Here is an 11,260-nt window from a genome sequence, read left to right as displayed (position 1 = left end):
TCTGGTTTCATCTCTCAACTGCTTTTTATTTATTGTTGTAGTTGTAAGCAAAGCTCGTTTTACCCATAAATACATCTGTATGTATCTCTAATTGATACAGACATTTTGACATATAACCATTACCATTTTCCCAACTTATCTATCTTCAATACTAAGAAAATTTTGCTTGCTCATATAAAACCCTTTGGGTAATACATACCCATTTCAAAATTTCTTATCATTATCCATGGTCCATCCTGGTCCTCCTAAAGTTGTTTTGCTTATTTAATTAGAGGCTATTTCATCTATCTACTTGTTTTGTTTTGTTTGTTTTTTGTTTTTTTTGAGTTGGAGTCTCACTCTGTCGCCCAGACTGGAGTGCAGTGGCCGCTCCCAGCCACCGCAGCCTCGACCTGCTGGGCTCCGGCGATCCTTCCACCTCAGCCTTCCAAGTAGCTGGAATTACAGGCATGCGCTACCACGCCCGGCTGATTTTTTGATTTATTGTAGAGATGAGGTCTTGCTGCCCAGGCGGGTCTCGAACCCGCGGGCTCAGGCAATTCACTCACTTCAGCCTCCCAAAGGCGCGGGATTACAGGCTGAGCCACCGAGCCCGGCCATCTATCTACTTTTTATAGGTGCTTATACATATAAGTACATATAAGGTTTATCAGATTCACTTTTCCCACAAAGGTATTATTTTCCCTCATTTAGATGTTCTCCACACATTCTTCACTTTCTCTTTTCTGTGCATCAGATAATTGTAGTCTTTTGAACCTAAAGGCAGTTGTAATTCTTATTTTTACTGACTTGTCTCAGTTGTAGCTCAATATTTCCAGTTTAAGTGATAGTGTGAGCAGAGGTCTCAGGCTCTTCCTGCTAATTTTCCATGTTGTAGGCATTTACATAGGCATTTGGGGAAGTTATGGGTTTTCCCCCAAGCATTTCCCACTTACCACAACTGTCTAACTCACAGCAGAGTTCAGGATTTCCCCCAGATCAATACACTTACTTTAGCCCCACACTAACTCATCTTCATTAAATCTTTCTTTGCCTAGGCATCAAGAAGCTTGCCCCCCAGAGACCTGGACTTCGCCAGCTGTCTCTCCTCTTACTCAGGAGGACTTTCCCAGGAGAACCATGCCACTAGCCAAAATAATGAGACTTTTTGTGAGGGCACTGCACAGATAAAGGTCAGACAGATCTTCATCCTGGAAGCTTCAGGTTGGGAGAATTTGTGACTTCTTCACTCCTGTTCACACAGTCCTGCAGCCAGACCATCAAGGTTTGGTCAAAGGGGTTTAGTCACCATAGTTTAGTAGGTGATGGAATTAGTGGTTGTATTTGTGTATGTTTGAGAGTGTGATAAATTTTGCCTGGTCTTAGCATAGATAACCCTCTGGGTCCAGGGCCTTCTGGGATGGCATGGCATGAAAGACAGAGAGGTCAGGTACCCTCAGAGAGGATGGGCAAGAACAAACAAAGCTTTTCCCTAAGCTGTTTTTGGTTCCATGCTGGCCTCGTGGAAATACACTGCCATGGCCAAAATGAAGTCATAGAATATCAGTTCGGAGGGTTTGTAGAGATCGTCTTGTCAAACTATCATCTTATGAAGGAAGAAACGAAACCTTAGGAAGGTGAATTGAATGACTTGCCCAGCACTGGAGAAAGAATCATGACCCAAACCAGGTCTCCTGACTCTTCTATCTACCAAATCAAACCATCTCCAGCTAGCGATACTCTCTAGCCACCAACCTTTCTACCCAAGCATGGAAGGTCAATGTTGCCACTCCAAAGACTCTTATGATATGGCAGAGTACAAAATCACCTCAGTGGGGCAAACTGCCCTTATCAAATTAACTCCAAAAGATTTCAAACATAACTTGCTCAGTCTGGGGTCTGATCCATCACAATTCTAGAATCCCTCATCGGGGACATCTGGAAAATGGAATTCGATATGGCTCTGTTGGATGTGCTGAAGTCTACTGAAACAAAAGGGGATAGTGAGCATAGGACTAAGAAGAAAAATATACCTCAAGGAAGAAAAGACTACTAGCTCTAGTGTCCACAGGAGATCCCAGCACAAAACTCTGTCCCATCTATTCTTGACCTGCCTCAGTCCTTAAAGTAGTTGATCTTTTGTCTGTGAAAGACAACAGGATTGGGTCTGAGTGAAGAAATAAATAGTAAGTAGTTCTTCAGGTTTTCCACAGCTATGTCTCATATTTGACAATCTTACACTCACTGCCTTGACAGTCTGCTTTCACTAATCCATATGCATATAAGGTGTATATTACCCCCATGTCTACGAGAGTCTCACTTAGACAACGACATCTGTCTTTGAACTGTCACGAAATGCTAGAATGATTCTTTTTCTTTTGTGGTGTCAATTCCTTTTTCTGTCATTATTAACCTTGTTAAATACCCTCTTCCCTCCCCTTCTGAAAGGCATGAACTGAGTGCTAAGTTTCAAACATACCCCCTTAACACATCCAGATGGGGGAAAAAAGCACATCTAGCTATCTACTTAATCAAACATCTACTTTCACTCCATCAGCGGGGAGTAGGCCCTTTTGTACATTTAACAAATTCAAGCAATTTAGCAACTGGGTTAAAGTCTATGTAAAGTACTTCAACAACATGGGAAATGAAGACACTGGTCTTCTGTCTTAGAATTGGTTAATGGAAGACGTGAAGTCTCAAAACGTGCACAACAGTGGGTTCTTACAGAGCTGCCTAATGCACTGCTGGGAAAACCTTGAGAAGTTTTCCATCATGGGGGGAGGTGGGTTGACAGTTTTTGCCTTTGCTGTCAGTTCCACTGTGGGAGGCTCCTAAATTTATTATACCTAGGAAATGATTCTAGTGCAAACCTATCCTGAAAAAGCAAAGAAGCAAGGCATGCAGTACACCCTTCTACAGCTATTGTTGGTTCCCACTAGAGTGCACAGAGGCCGAGTTGGGGCAATGCCATGGGCCATGACCATGGGCACTTCCCTATAGAACTTGATCAAGGTGGGGCAGAGTTTGATCCCACTTGCCTTTTTACATCAATTTGTTTTCCAAGCCTCAACGTCAGTAACATTCAGACAGTAAAACAGAATTGTCACAGTGAAATGGTAGTGTTTTCCACGGGCACGAGTGTCTCTGTAAAATGCCATTTCTGCCAAGTATCTAAAACGCTCAATACCACCTGTTAGACGATCAAGTGTCAAACATCAGATTTGGGTCATCAGTGAGAAGCTGTGTCCCCTATAAAAAAAAAAAAATCTCCCCACTATGGGAGACTCCTTTACCTCAGTTTCCTCGTTTACAAAAGAGAGTAATAACGTGGTCCAACTTCCTAGGGAGGTGAAGATTGATGAGCACATTTTGCTGATTGGCTTAAAAGCTGTGCAGATATAAATCATAGAGGACTATACACGCTGCTGCACTGCTACCCTAGGTGCTGGGAGCTTTCACTAAAATCACCGGGAGCTCCAGGAATGTAGAAGAAATATGTACTGGGAGAGATGGGCCCAGAGCATTTCGGTGGTGATTATTGAAGCATGCTGCTATAGTGGAAGGGCAACTACTAAGTGTATGATTATCGACCGCTGCATTTGGATTTGCTCTGAGAACCCTTCTACATCAGGTAGTCCGGCTCAAAGGACATCAATCATTTGGTGCAACACTCTGTGTCTTACAGGCTTAATGGCCTTGGAAACCAAAGGGCCAAAAGCTGCCCTCTGAAGCAAACAAAAGGCCCTTCCAAGGCTGGAGGAGTACATAGAAGATGGCACTGACTTGCTTCACACATAATAAATAGCCTAATAATAAGATAATTAAAATAGCATTCTCATTCTGATCTCTAGATGATCAATAAATAAACGCACATGTGTGCTCTACACTTTAGCCAATGAAGCCAAATCCCTCGGTTCTAGCCCTGGGTTAGTCACCTGGCTTGTCATCTTTTGATGGCCATGGGATATGTCCCCAACTGCAGTCAACTGTCTTACAAACATATAAATGTCCCTTATTTCAGTTTGCACAAAGAATGGGATATTCATTCTGCATATTCTCTTTTCAACAATAGCCATTACTATCATCTATAAATTAAGACAGCATTATTCTTTCTCCCAAAATGCAGGGCCATTCAATACAACGTATTGGAAACATCTTGCTTGGCAGAAAATGTTTATGAGATATAATCATAGAAAATAAAGGGATACTATAATGAGAAGTCAACCCTTCAGTTTAATTGCAAAGCACTTTTTAAGCTAAAGAAAATTGTGAATTTGAGCTTTGAAGTGGAAATAAAGTTGCCAGTTTCTGAGGTGCATATCACAGAAAATGAATTCTTTTTCTTCATTAGAAAAACATATCTGCAAGTAATAAGATATTATGAGTAAATATTAAAAAACTACATTGCCATTGGGTTGTGTGTAGTTACAGAATACATTTATATCTTTACATTATTTCTAAATCACCACCAATTTAGAGAAAATCCTACTCCTGGCCTTACTAAATTATAATCTGTATTCTTATCCGGCAAAAATAAATAGGTATCAACTCACTTAGAAAAATTGCCTGATGCAACCAGAACAGGATTAGGGAAAGTTCATTATAATATTGAAGTGTTGTATTTTAAAATTATTCTTTGCTTCCTTTTTGGAGAATATGCATATATAAGGGCACTGTGAACTAAATTATCAACTTTTAGTTGAAGGAAAGTCATTCAGAATATTCTGTGCTGAAGCCTTTACTTCCAAGAGAGCATTAACTAGGTAAAGGAGAAATACTTCATTGGGCATGATCTTGGAGCCCCAGACAAGACAGAAGACAGGTAGAAAAGGAGCTCCTTCCAGCTATAATGCTAGGAAACACAGTCCCTACACATATTGGAAAATAATTGTGCCAACTTCTTGCTGTGTTAAACAAAAATGTTTTTCCTGAGTTACAAAAACATGATAAACGCTTCAAAAGTAGTACTATTCAATGCAAATATCGGTTGAGTGTTCTGCTCATTGTTCCAGACAGTGAAGAAACAAAACAAACAAAACAAGAAACAAAAAAAAAAACCTCTACTTTCATGAAGAGCAAACAAAATAAATGTTACTTATATGGTACACCAGAAGATGCCAAGTGTTGTAGAAAAATGGAGACAAGGCAGGAGAAAAGGGAGCACTTGGGGGGCGGGTAAAGGCCATGCCCTCTTATGGAGAGCAGGCAGTGACAGTCTCGGTCAAGATGACCATTGAGCAAAGACTTGAAGCAAGTAAGAGGGTAGGAGATATCCAGGGGGAGAATGTTCTAGAAGAGAGAACAATAAGTACAAAGCGGAGAGCCAGTCTGTAGTGTTTGAGGATTAGCATGGCAGGGCACAGAGGCCAGAGATGGCAGGTAAAGGGACAGAGTAGCTGGGCATGCATCATCAGGAGAGGGGTGGGAAGCGAGGGAGAATCAGCCACTCTCCTTGGACTCGGGCTTGGACTCCCAGAGAACTGGCCTGCGAGGCAGCATGGAAGCGCCTTGGTCTGACTCTACTGAAGCAGACCCTCAGGTTCTGTGAGGGGCAGTGGCAAAAGCAGACAGATGGCTGAGGAGGTCATTGCAATTTCAGATGAGAGGTGACTGGTGCAGCCGCAATGGACCACGGATACAGAGCCAGCAGGAGCTCTGGATGGGCTGGATGGCGAGATGAAGAGAGGCAGCCAGATTGACCACAAGGTTTTGGCTTCCACAACCATCAGCTGTTCTTCAGCAAGAGGAAGGGGCTGCAGCAAAGTGGGCTTGAGGGGAAGAGCAGGGATTCAGCTGGGACACAGTCAACACAAGATGCTCATTAGTCCTCCAAGTGAAGGCATCAAGGAGGCAGTGAGACACACGGGCCTGGATTTCAGAAGGAGGTCTGAACTGCAGATACCAGTTTTTGAGCCATCCATATAGAGATGATATTGCAAACTGAATCTGGAGAGGCCTTCAAGGGACTGACCATGGAGGGAGATACGTCCAGGGCCTTGTCTAGGGGACTCCCACGTTTCAGGAAGGAGACTGGGAAAGAGCAGCCGATGGCACAGGAAAAAATTCCAGCAAGTGGAGGGTCATAAAGATCTATCTCCCTGATACCAGCAGGTTCAAATGAAATATTCATGCAAGTGTTTCTTATACATTTAAAAGTGCTAGATAAACAGTGACTTACTACCCTTGGTATCAGCCGGACCACACTGAGATCACACTTCCCAGATCTTCTCAGATAAAACAGACAAACAAACACCTACTTGCAACTTAGTCAAGGTTAATCCTAACTGAGAATCTGGAACATGTCTCTGGGAATCAGAAACTCTGCCCTCTTTTGGTCTGCTCTCTGTTAGACAGCATCTTCTGAGAAACCTCATGGCCACTTCTAAGCAGTGAAAGGGAAAGAGGGGGAACTAAATTTGATGACCACATATTGCAACTGAAGACTTATTATATTCATGCTCCCATTTAATCCTTACAGCAACTTCATGAAGCAGGATTTATTTTCTCTATTGTAAAGACGAGACTGTGATCCTCAGAGAGGTTAAGTGACTCAACTAAGTTCATACGGTGCCCTTGTACAGAGCTGGAATAGACACCAAGACTTTTAGGACTCTTCGAGTCCCATGGCTCAAATGTCTCCCCATAAGCAATCCTCCTTTCTTGAAAGACTGGACAGAAGATACAATCTATGAACACTGAAAAGAAAGAGTTGCTATAATAATATAAAGATAACTTGTTTAAATTTCTGTGTACTTTACAAGTTGGGAACTTTCCTAAACATGCCCATCTGGACCCTTTACTAAGACTGGTGCTATCAAAGTTAACAATTTGGCCTTAGGGGAAATTTAAAAAATGTAAAGAGAACTGGAGAAAAATACTTCCTATCGATTGGAGAAAGATGTCTTAAAGGAATCAGTCCTCGGAGAGAGCTCATTTCTCTGCTGGGAAATGGGGCATAAGTAGGAGCTATGGGGGATGCAAAGATTGTAGGAAAGAGATGAGAAAAGAGGACAAGGATGGGGTCAGAAGAGGAGCCATCATGTTTGAAAGGTAATTTCAAAAGAGAAGACAGAGGTATAGTTGAAATAACTGACCAAGATCTATATTTCAGCTCAACCACTTAGAAACTAAATGCCTCAAAATATTGAATACTCAGTGCTTAGTTTCTGCCAGGGTGCCATGGAAGTATCTTCATTATGCACAAACTCACTGAGACTTCAGATTCCCGGGGATGCTTTGTCATACAGCAATGTTCCCATCTTACAGAAGAGGAAATGGAGCCACGGAGAAACCTAGTAACTTACACAGCTAACCCAAAGAGTTGGGCTCCAGAATCTGTTACTTCACAGCCAGGATCTTGGCTTTCCATAAACCCTGGGCGAGTCACCCACTCTGAACTTGCATCCTCTTCTAAAACAGGGACAGCAATGGTGGTTTTGCACTTCCTTAGATGGGAGATAATGCCTGGGCACGCCCATCATAGGGTTGGGCTCAGTGGGGATGGCTGTTACAATATTACTATCTGTCTTTGGTTAATTCTCTCCTTCCAGAGAGACTAGTGGAGCAGAAGAGCATTTGTTCGTATCTTTCCTACGTCCTCTTCTCTCCTCATCCCCTCTTCCTTCTGTGCCATGATGCCTTCCCAGCTTGAGCAACTACTTAGTGCCGCCCTTTGTGTTCCACAAGGAGCATGTCTAAACGTATCATGTCACATTTTGCATTAAAAAGAAACAGGAAAGTTAGCTGTTCACCTATTTCACTCGACTGTGAGCTGCTTACAGTACAAAATCACACCTAGAGCTTCGCTTTGACTACCTGCATCTCAAACACTGCCTACCATGGTGGGTGTTCAGTCAGCACATGCTTGCTGAAGAAGTGTGTGAATATCTGCCACCAGAAGTGTTTTACACGTCTACGAATAGTGTTCTAATCCCATTCCTATCCAAAGCATTAACTGGGGTGGTGATACATCGACCTGCTTTTCTTTATTCTGATCTGTTGACTCATCCAGATCATTTAGAAACTTTTCAACAGAAAGTTTTTGTGTACCTTTATCTTCTCCAAATCTCTGACTTAGTTTGTTTTTTAAATATCTTCTAGTCAAATATGATTAATAAAAATTTGCTGTTTTGAGAATCTGAGGGCATCTTTCTTACAAATACCAGCGGGAGTAAAGTGAAAAAATTACCAAGAAGTGGGAAGAATTTGAATGTCAGCTGCAGCACTTCCTTGGTTCAAAACCTACAGGCAGATACGCGAATGGTCAGTAGCATGAATGTATTTCTGCAGGTTTCAGAAACAGGAGCCATCCACGTGCCAAGAGAGGTCTTCCAGATGTTGAAGGAAACCAGGCGCCCAGAGGAGTGGCCTCCAGGGCACTCCAGGTGCTTCCTATCCTGCCATCTGGACAGCCCTGGCTCTGTACAAGCCCCTCTGCCTCCCACCATGTCCTGCTCCAGCAGCAGGTGGGAGTCAGTGGTCTGTGCTTGGAAAGAGCCAAACCAGAGACGGAGCTTAAGGAAAAGGACCGAGAACCATTCCCCAGGCCAGCAAACATTAGTTTTCAAAAACAGCAGAACCAGAAACTTGGAGGTCATGAAAACTGGGAAAAAAAAACCAAAGCAGCACCTTTGTTGCAATAGTTTTTCATCCTAGTCCTGGGTTTTTCTTCTGCTGTTCATGTTCCTTTCAACCAGAACTACACATGTGGTCTTAGGTTAACACTGGAGAAAGATAATTTTTTTTAACAAAAATATTTTTCCTGTTATTTAAAAATATGTTTGCTGTTTTCCAACCACTGGAGGGGGAAAAAAAGGTGTGCATTTCATTGTTGTTGAACAGATTATTACAAACAGAAAAAAATACAATAATAATAGTAATTACTTCCATACATTATTTCATTTACTATGGAGACCATTATGAAGTGACTTTGCTCTGCAGAGGAGAAACTAACGCTCAGAGAGTTCACACAACTTGCCGAAAACTCACACAGTTAGTAAGAAACAGAGCTACTATCCATGTCATAACACCTCACTCATCCTTTCACCTTCTGAAACTCATTCTCCCTTCCAGTCCCTGCCTGAACAAAAGTGCCTGGCTGACTCCCTTACCATAGTGAGCTCTGAATAAGTAGTCTTCGATGAATTCCATAGATGGTCTTGATTTTTTTGATAATACAATCTCAAAAAAAGAAAAAAATGGCAATTTAGCATTATTGCCTGAACAAATTAAACTCTGCTTTTTACATTTACACATTATTAAATGGGCAATAATATAATTAATGTGTAAATAAAACAAAATGACTTTAGACACAAAATGAAAAAAAAAAGCAGTCACATATGTTTCAATTTTCCCAAATAAATTTTCCCATTCAATATGCTTTTGCTTTTGTCTCTAAGGGCTTCAACATCTGTTTTGCTTTGTCTTTCTCGTCCCACGAAGTCAATCCAAAGACCCCAGGTTGCCCCCTGAGTTCCTCCATCTCCATCTGCCTGGGGGAAAGTGGTAGGTAGTGGTACCTGGAGGCATGCTCCCCATCTCAATAGGACATCTGCAGTTAAATGGGTGATAGTGAATACTGCTGAGAGAGTCCGCCTCTCTGGCAGGCATGTGGCAAGATCTTCCAAATATGATCTACTTCATCCACAAACAATCCCATGAGGAAGCTTTTGTTATCACTACCAATGTACCAATGGGGAAACTGAGGCTTAGTGAGGTTAAGGGCCTTAGTCAAGATCACAAGCCCAAACTCTCTTACCCCTTAGTCCCATGTGCTCCCATCACACCTCGGTGAGATGGACATGTTTGAGTCCACTCCTGGGCACCATGTTTAGGGAACATACCAAGGGACTGAAAGTACTTCTGCACCCAAGAACTAGAGATGTCCTATGTTGCCATCACTATGACATTGCTAGCCTTCCTCTGGGCCTTGTCCCTCATGTCTGTTGCTTCATTTAATCCCATCAAGAATTCTTTAGGATTAGTGACATGTATTCCTTTTAAAGATAAGAAAGATGAAGCTCAGGAGTTTGGATGACTTGCCCAAGGTCACACAATGGAGGGGAGGTTTAGGAATCAAACCAATAGGCCTGTTACTCTCTTGCTACCCCCCAGACTTTAGCAAGGACTTGACTGACTCAGGCTTGGCCAGGTCCTGTCTTTCAGGATAAATTGAGTACTGTACTAAGTGCTGTCTAAGTGCTCCCAGAAGATTGGCCAGAGGCTGTTTGAGGTTCATGGTGGGTAGGAGGGCCCTCTCCCAGGGTAGCAGAGGCAGAGCCGTCCCAGGAGGCCTGGGCCCTGACAGGGCGGCCTCCTCTGCCAGGCCACAGCCTTCCCAGATGGCTGCTGTCCCCAGCCACACCCGACTGCCCTGAAGTGACATGTCCCGCCTGTCCCCTGCCAGGTTCTTCCCTCCACCAGGAAGGCCGGTGCCTTCTCCCCCGCACATCCTGCCCTTTGGGGACCCGCGTGGTCTTTCTTTGCTCCCCTAGGTTAAGTCACCGCACCTTCCCCGAGCCACCACGCTGGAGCTCCCACACGGCGCTGTCCGCCCACCTCACAGGGGCTTCCTCTGCACAGGCTTGCTGGGCTTTTTGAGTCTGTGCCTTACTGATGGCCCTGGAGTCTAGAAGGGGCAGGGCTGCATCTCGTTCCTCTGGACCCCCTCCCCGGGCGCCCGGCAGGGACCCAGGCTACATCTGTCGAGTTCACGATTCTTCCTCTCCTACTCAAGCTGAGCGCTCTTGCCTGGCTCCTGCTGAGAGGAGCCCGGCTAATCAGAACAGGGGGCTCCTCGCAGGTGCGAAGGGGCGCGCTGTCAGAGGCGGCATTCCCGCTGTACCTCGAAACGCGGAGTCTTGCGCGAGGGAGAGGTCTGAGGTGCAAGGCGCCGTCGAGCGGGGCTGCAGGATCGCCGCCCCTGGCTCCCCCGCCCGCAGCCGCCTTCCACACTTGCGTGTGCACACGGGCCGAGATGGAAGGCGCCATCCTAACTTCTGCCTTGAGCAGGTGGGAGGGAAGACAGACGAGAGGTATTCCATTGGTTGTCTGGGAAAATGAATTGCACCTTCCCCTCCCTTGCGGAGGATCAACTTTTCCCACCCCCTCGGGTGGGCACTCGTATCCTGCGGCCGGAGCCCGAAACTGGGAGCCGAGGGGCCCCAGCTCCCGGGACCGGAGGCCGGGTGTGCAGCGGGCGCTCCTGCACACTGGGGAAAGTGCTCGACAGGGCCCGAGCCCCGCAGGTCCCGCGGGGCGGGCTTGCGGGCGCGCCGGC

Source organism: Carlito syrichta, unplaced genomic scaffold (genome assembly GCF_000164805.1).
Source record: "Carlito syrichta isolate Samal-C Ts95f unplaced genomic scaffold, Tarsius_syrichta-2.0.1 Scaffold302263, whole genome shotgun sequence".
Taxonomy (NCBI): domain Eukaryota; kingdom Metazoa; phylum Chordata; class Mammalia; order Primates; family Tarsiidae; genus Carlito; species Carlito syrichta.
This window is presented reverse-complemented; position numbering follows the sequence as displayed.